Raw genomic sequence first — 8,355 nt, 5'->3', positions numbered from 1 at the left:
GAACAGGCGGAAGAATGAATCAGCAAACAAAGTTTGAACAAACAAAATCTTACAGACAAAAGGATAGTAGAACTATGGAAAAACTGAGCAGGGTGTCAGGGATTTGAATGACAGCATGAAACACAAAAGATATTTATCATGAGCATCCCAGGAAGAGGAAACAAGGGAAAATGGACAGAAAGAATATTTGAGGAAATAATGACCAAAAATTTGCAAGCTTTTATGAAAAATAAAAATATACATCTCCAAAGTGCAACATACTCTAAACAGAACAAATCCCAAGGCACATACTAATCAGAATGTCAAATGCCAAAGATAAAGAGAAAATTTTAAAAATCAGCAAGAGAAAAGTGATTGAAAACATGTAAGGGATCCTCAATAAGACTAAGGGTAGATTTCTTATCAGAAACCATAGAGGCAAGAAGTGAGTGATGTGATATATTTACGTTTTTGAAAGCAAAAGCTGCCAGCGAAGGTTCTTTATCCTTCAGCCCCAAATTCCTTCAATAGTGAGGAATAGTTTAAAATATTCACAGATAAACAGAAACTGAGAGAGGCAGTCAACAAGAGACCTGCCCTGCAAGAAATACTAAAGGGAATTATGTAGGCTGAGAAGAAAAGACAAGAGTGAGAGGCTTGGGGTAGTGTGGAGAAATTAATATTATCAGTAAGGGTAACTGTTCCAGTCTGTAAGTTGTCAGAATGCAATATGCCAGAAATGGAATAGCTTTTAAAAAGTGTAATTTATTAAGTTGAAAGTTTACAGTTCTAAGGCCATGAAAATGTTTAAATTAAGGCACCAACAAGAGGTTACCTTCACTCAAGAAAGGCTGATTAAGTTCGGGGTTTCACTCTCAATTGGGAGGGCACATGGCTATGCCTGCTAGCTTTCTCTCCTGGCTTCTTGTTTCATGAAGCTCCCCCAGGAGGATTTTCTTTATTCATCTCCAAAGGCCTCTGGCTGCATGAGCTCTGTTGGTTCTGGTGGCTCTCAAGCTGTATCCAAAATGGTTCCCTCTTAAAGGGCTCCAGTAAGTACCCCCAGCTTGAATGGTTGGAGACACATCTCCATGGATACCACATAATCAAAAGTTACCACCCACAGTTGGGTGTGTCATATCTCAATGGAAATAGCAAAGAAGATTCCACCCAGCAATACAGAATGAGGAATAAAGGACATGGCTTTTCTGGGGTACATAATAGCTTCAAACCATCACAGTAACTAAGAGGTAAAAAGACAGACAAAAATAAGGCATGGCATAGACTTAGACCAAACCAAAGACTAAAATGGCTGAAGTATCTATTGTCTTTATACTAATAACATTGAAAGTTAATAGAAAAGTTCTACAATCAAAAGACATAGATTTTCAGAATAAATATAAAGGTATAGTCCATCTATATGCCGTCTACAGGAGACTCACCTTACACTCGATAATCCAAATAGGTTGAAAATGAAAAGATGGTAAAAGATATTCCATGCAGAAAGTAAGCAAAAGAGTGCTGTAGTTGCTATACCAATATCAGAAAAAACAGACTTTAAATACAAAGCTGTTATAGGAGACAAAGAAGGACACCATATATGACTAACAGGGTCAACCAATACCAAGAAGAAATAACAATTATAAATTTTTATGCATCTTACTGTAGTGCCAATGATACCTGAGGAAAACACTGGCAAATTGAAGGGAGAAATAGACACTTCTAAAATAATAGTTGGAGACTTCAATACACCAATTCTCATCAATGAATAGAACATCTAGACAGATAACAATAAGAAAATAAAGAAGTTGAATAATGTAATTGAACTAGACCTAACAGATGTATGCAAAACATTGAACCTTAAAACAGCAAGATGTACATTCTTCACAAATGCTCTTGGATCTTTCTACAGCATAGACTACATGTAGCATCTCAATACATTTTAAAAGATTGAGATTATGCAAAGCACTTTCTCTGATCATAAGGGAATGAAACTGGAAAGTAATATTAGGCACAAAACTGGAAAACCCACAAATATATGAAAGTTAAACAGCACAATCTTAATTTGAAGGTCAAAAAATTGCAAGAGAAATCAGTATATTCTTGAGACAAATGAAAACAGGAACACAACTTATCAAAACTTATGGGATGCAGTAAAGGATCTCTCTAAGAGGGAAATTTATAGACATAAGCGCCTACAATAAAAAGAAGAAAGAGCTAAAATCAAAGACCTAACTGCACACCTGTAGGAACTAGAAAAAGAACAGCAAACTAACCACTAAGCAAGCAGGTGGAAAGAAAAAATAAGGATTAGAACAGAAATAAATGAAAATAAATAAACAGTAGTGAGTACTGACAAAACCAAAAGTTGGTCCTTTGAGAAGGTCAATAAAATTGACAAACTATTAGTTAGACTGACAAAGAGAAAAGGAGATGATATACAAATAAAGAAAATCATACATGTGAGGGAGGCATTACTACTGACCCTGCAGAATTAAAAAGGATCATAAAGGGAAACTATGAACAACTGTATACCAACAAATTAGGCAATCTGGATAAAAAGAAAAAATTATTAGAAACACATGAACAATCTACACAGACTCTAGAAGAAATCAAAGACCTTAATAGACATATTACAAGAAAAGAGACTGAATCAATCATCAAAATTCTCCCAAGAAAGAAAAACCCAGGACCAGATGACTTCACAGGTGAATTCTAGCAGTCATTCCAAGAAGAATTAATACTAATCCTGATCAAACTTTTCCAAAAATTTGAAGATGGGGGAACACTACCTAACTTATTCTATGAAGCCAACATCACCCTAATACCAAAGGGAGAAAAAGATACTACAAGAAAAGAAAATTCCAAGACAATTTCTCTAATGAATATAGATGAAAAAATCCTCAACAAAATACTTGCAAATTGAATCCAATAGGCTATCAAAAGAATTATACACCATGATTAAATGAGTTTTATCCTAGATGTGCAAAAATGAGTGGTTCAACAGTAGAAAATCAATTAATTTCACTACATCTTAATTGATGCAGGAAAGTTCAACAAATCCAGCATCCTTTCTTGATAAGAACACTTTGAAACAGGAATAGATAGAAACCTCCTCCACATGATAAAGGGTGTAAATGAAAAACCCATAACTAACATCATACTGAATGGTGAAAGACTGAAAGCTTTCCCTCTAATATATGGAATAAGACAAGAATGTCCACTGTCACCACTTTTATTCAATAGTATACTGAAAGTCCTAGCAGTTAGGCAATAAAAAGAAATAAAATGCATCAACATAGGAATGGGAGAAATAAAACATTCTCCCTTTAAAGATGAAATGATCTTATACATAGAAAGTCCCCAAAACTCTATAACAAAGCTTCTGGAGCTAATAAATGAAGTCAGCGAAGTGATGGGGCACTATATCAACCTGCAAAAATCAGTACTGCTTTATACATTAGTAACATGAGGTGGAAATCAAGAAAAAAATTCATTTACAAGAGCTACTAAAATAATTAAATATCTAGGAATAAATTTAACCAAATATGTAAAGGACTCATAAACAGAAAACTACAAACCATTGCTAAAATAAATAAAAGAAAAGCTAAATAAATGAAAGGATATTCCATGTTCATGGATTGGAAGTCTAAATATAGTTAAGATGCCAATTCCCAAATTGATTTGCAGATTCAAAGCAAAACCATTGAAAATTCCAATATCCTCCTTTAAAGAAATGGAAAAACCAAGCATCAAATTTATTTGGAAAGGTGAGGGCCCCAATGGCCTCAAAGATCTTGAGAATGGAAAATGAAGTAAACAACATTGGATGCCTCATAGTTCCTGACTTTAAAGCATATTACAAAGCTTAAGTGGTCAATACAGCATGGTACTGCCATAAAGAGAGATACATTGGTAAACTGAATCAATTTTGAGAGTTCAAAAATATATCATCATATCTATGGCCAGTTGACATTTGACAGGCTTGACCTTACACTCAACTTAGACAAGAACAGTCTCCTCAACAAATGGTGCTGGGAGAACTGGATTTTCATATGCAAAAGAATGATAGAGGACCCCAATCTCAAACCTTAAAAAGTTAACTCAAAATCAATCAAAGAACTAAATACAATGGCCAGAACCATAAAGGTCCTAGAAGAAGTTCTGGAAGCATCTTCAAGATCTTGTGGTAGACAATGGTTTCTTGGACTTAACACCCAAAGCACCAGAAACTTGAGAGAAAATTATATAAATGGGACTTCCTCAGAACTGAAAAGCTTCAAGAACTTTGTCAAAAAAGTGAAAAGACAACCTACTCAATGGAAGAAAATATTTGGAAATCACATTTATGATAAGGGTTTAAAATCCAGAAAATACAAATATAAACCCTACAAATCAGCAGTAAACAGACAAACAACTCAATGAAAAATGGGCAAAAGACTTGAATGGACATTTCCCGCTAGAGGAACTCCAAATGGCTAAAAAGCACATGAAAAGATGCTCATTTCCCTAGCTATTAGGGAAATGCAAATCAAAATTATAGTGAGTTGTAATTTCACACCTATTAGAATGGCCACTATTAAAACAACAGAAAACTACAAAGGTTGGGGAGGGTGTAGGAACACTCGTTCACTGCTGGTGGAAATGTAAAATGGTGCAATTGCTGTTTCTTAGGAAGCTAAGTATAGAATTTCATATGATCTGGCAATCCTGCTACTAGGTATATACCCAGAAGAACTGAAAGCAGGGACACCTTTCAGACAGACATTTGCACCTGATGTTTTTAGCTGCATTATTCACAGTTGCCAAAGATTGAAACAACCTGTGTCCCTCAAGTGATGAATTGATAGACTAAATGTGGTATATACATATGATGGGATATCATTCAGCAGTAAGAAGGAGTGAAGTCCTTCTTGGGACAACATAGATAAAGCTTGAGGACATTATGTTGAATGAAATAAGCCATATACAAAAGAACAAATATAAGACCTCAATGATATGAACTAATTAAACATGGGGTCGTGTAGCATAGCGAACCCTGCTGTGGACAATGACCATGTTAATAGCACAAATATAAGAACGTTCCTTCATGAATTTTGCAAATGTTTGCCATTCTTAGAAGGTGCTGATAATAAGGTGGTGTATGGGAAAATGTGCATCTAATGTAAACTATGGACTATAGTTCACAGTAGCACTTTAATATTCTTTCATCAACTGCAGCAAAAGTATCATGCCAATGCACTGTCAACAATGGGGGTATATCGGAACATTGTACTTTTTACATGACTTTTGTGTAGACCTACAACTTCTCTAATTAAAAAAACAATTTTAAAAATATTATGCTAAATGAAAGAAATCAGGCTCAAAATACTATATATTATAGGATTCCATTTATAATAAAATACAAATAAAAAATCTATAGATTTATAAATTAATGATTATGAAGGGCTTGGGAAGGGTAGAGGCATTGAGAGGTGACTGCTAAGGGTTGGGGGTTTTTCTTTTTGGAGTCATGAAAATGCTCTAAAATTGACTGTGGTGATGAATGCACAGCACTGTGATTATTCTAAAAGCCACTGATTGTATGCTTTGAGTGGATTGTATGGTAGGTAAAGGTATGTCAATAAAACAGCTTTGTAAAGAAGACTGTGATTTAATCATATGATTTTAGAGTGCTTTTCCTCCTCCACATGATACAGCCGCAACAACAGGTCTTCATTACAGCAGAGGACTATGACTGAAAGAGTTGCAAGATGTAGGCTCCTTCTCAGGAAAAGCACTTAGGAAAGCCCAAATTCAACAGTTGAGGGAAAAAAAGGACACTAGAAGAATTTTAAGCTTCTAACAGCTGAAGCTATAGCAAATATTAACCAAAATATTATCCAAATGAACATAAAACCTCACATGAAAAGCCTAAGACAACAGTTCCTCTTATCAATTACATCAGGTCTGGATTTCAACAAAAATATTGCCAGACATACTAAGGGGGGAAAAAAAACAAAAAGAAACCCAAGTCTAGAAAGACGAAGCAAGCATCAGCATTAGACAGATAGGACCAAGGTTGGAATTACTGGATTAGGCATCTAAAATACCTGTGATTAATATGTTAAGGACTCTAATGAAACAGAAACCATGTAAGAATGGAAAAACAATATAAGCAGAGAGTTGAAACTTCTAAGAGAATAATCAAAAGGAAATAACAGAAATCTAGAACACTGTAAAAGAAATGCTTTGATGGGCTCATCAGTACACTGAGAATAGCTGATGAAAGAAATAGCGATCTGGAAGATACGTCATTAGAAGCTTCCCAAACTGAAATGCAAAAAGAAAATGAGTACAATAACAGAACAGATTATTCAGGAACTGTGGGACAATTTAAAAAATGGAATACAAGGAATTGGAGTACAAGAAGAAGAAAGAAGGAAGAAATATTTGAATTAATAATGATCAAGAATTTTCCAAAATTAATGACAGACACCATACTGCAGAACTATGAAGCTAAGGGAATGTCAGGCAAGGTAAATACCAAAAAACTACAAATAACTCTATCATATTTAAAATGTAGAAAATCAAACGCAAAGAGAAAATCTTCAAAGAAGCCGGAAAAAAAGATATCTATAGAAGGATAATAATTACAGTAGACCCTTTTCAGACAAAACACAAGCAAGATGAGAATAAAATGAACTACTTAAGGTGATGAAAGGAAAAAAAACAACTTAGAATTCTATATCCAGCAAAATTGTACTTCAAAAGTGAGAGTGCTCACTTCAGCAGCACATATACTAAAATGGAACAATACAAAGAAGCATGGCTCCTGTGCAAGGATGACACACAAATTCGTGAAGTGTTCCATATTTTTCTTAAAAAAGAAACAAAAGGGAAAGAGAAACAAATACTTTCTGAGGCAAACAAAACCTGAGGATATTTATTGTCAGCTGATCTGCCCTGCAAGAAATGCTAAAAGAATTTCTCCAGGGAGATGGAAAATTATGCATGTTAGAAACTCAGATCTATATAAGGAAAGAAAGAGTGTCAAAGAAGGAATTAGTGAAGGTAAAATTAAATATTTTATTTTTGTTATTATTAATTGATCCAATAGATAACTGTTCAAAAATAACAATAGTTAGTAGTATTAGGTGGTTACAGCATATGAAGAAGTGAGATGAATGATATCAGTATTACAAGGGTGTGAGGGAGAAATTGGGAATACCTGGTTGGAAGGTACCTGCACTCACTGTGAAGTGGTATAATGTCATTTCATAGGGAACTGTGAATAGTTGTAACTATATATTTAAACTCTATGGTAACCACTCAAAAATTTTAAAAAAAGAAGTATAATTGAAATATCGAGAGGAGAGAAAATAGTCACATAAAATGCTCAGTTAACACCAGAGAAGGCAGAAAAAGAAGGAAAGATAATAAAGAAAATAAGAGCAAGAAAATGAACACAAACCAACTAAGAACATGATAACTATAAGTCCAAATATATCCAGAATCACATTAAATTGGAATGGTTTAATTGTACCAATTAAAAGACCAGTACTATCAGAGGCAGATAAAACATATATAAAACACACACAAGATCCAATTATATGTGATCTACCCACTTTAAATATAAAGACACAAATAGGTTAAAAATGTAGGGATGGGGAAGATAAACTGTGCTAACACTAATCAAAAGAAAGCTGGAGTATTATTTTCAACCTAGCAGACCACAGAGTAAGGAAAATTCTGAAAGCTAGAGGACTCTGCATAGTAATGAAGTAACGAATGGGTGAATTCTCTAAGAAGTCATAAGAATCTTAAAAGAGTACATACCTAACAACAGAGCATCAAAATTTGTAAAGCAGAAACTGTTAGAATGTCAAGGAGATGCATACAAATTCACTATTATAATTGTAGAATTCAACACCTTTCCATCAATAATCAACAGATTCAGCAGACAGAAAGTCAGTAAGACTATAAATGACCTGAACAGAACTATTAACAAACATGATTGAGTTGAAACTTACAGACTATTTCATCCAGAACAGAAGTATACACATTCTTCTTGAACTAATGAAACAATCACCAAGGTAAACCATATCCTGGGACATCAAACACACCATAACAAATTTAAAGGAATATAAACCTTATGAATTATCTTCACAGATAATAATAGAATTAAACTAGAAACCAATAATAGAAAACTAATTTGGAAGTCCTCAAATTCTTGGGGTTTACATGAAGCACTACCATATGGTTTATAGATCAAAGAAGAAAATTCAAGAGAAATTAAAAAAAATATTCTGGAGCAAATGAAAATAAAATATGGTATCAAAATTTCAAGAATGCAGCAAAATCTGCTTGGAGGGAAATTTATAGCACTAAATGCAA

General features: G+C 34.0%; 1 pseudogene; it reads left to right on the top strand.

Moving 5' to 3' along the window:
- Nucleotides 1-6,737: 6,737 nt before the first annotated feature.
- LOC143651062 (U6 spliceosomal RNA) lies at nt 6,738-6,838 on the top strand (annotated as a pseudogene).
- Nucleotides 6,839-8,355: the final 1,517 nt, after the last annotated feature.

This window comes from Tamandua tetradactyla, chromosome 11 (assembly GCF_023851605.1).
Source record: "Tamandua tetradactyla isolate mTamTet1 chromosome 11, mTamTet1.pri, whole genome shotgun sequence".
Classification (NCBI taxonomy): Eukaryota; Metazoa; Chordata; class Mammalia; order Pilosa; family Myrmecophagidae; genus Tamandua; species Tamandua tetradactyla.
This window is presented reverse-complemented; position numbering and strand designations above follow the sequence as displayed.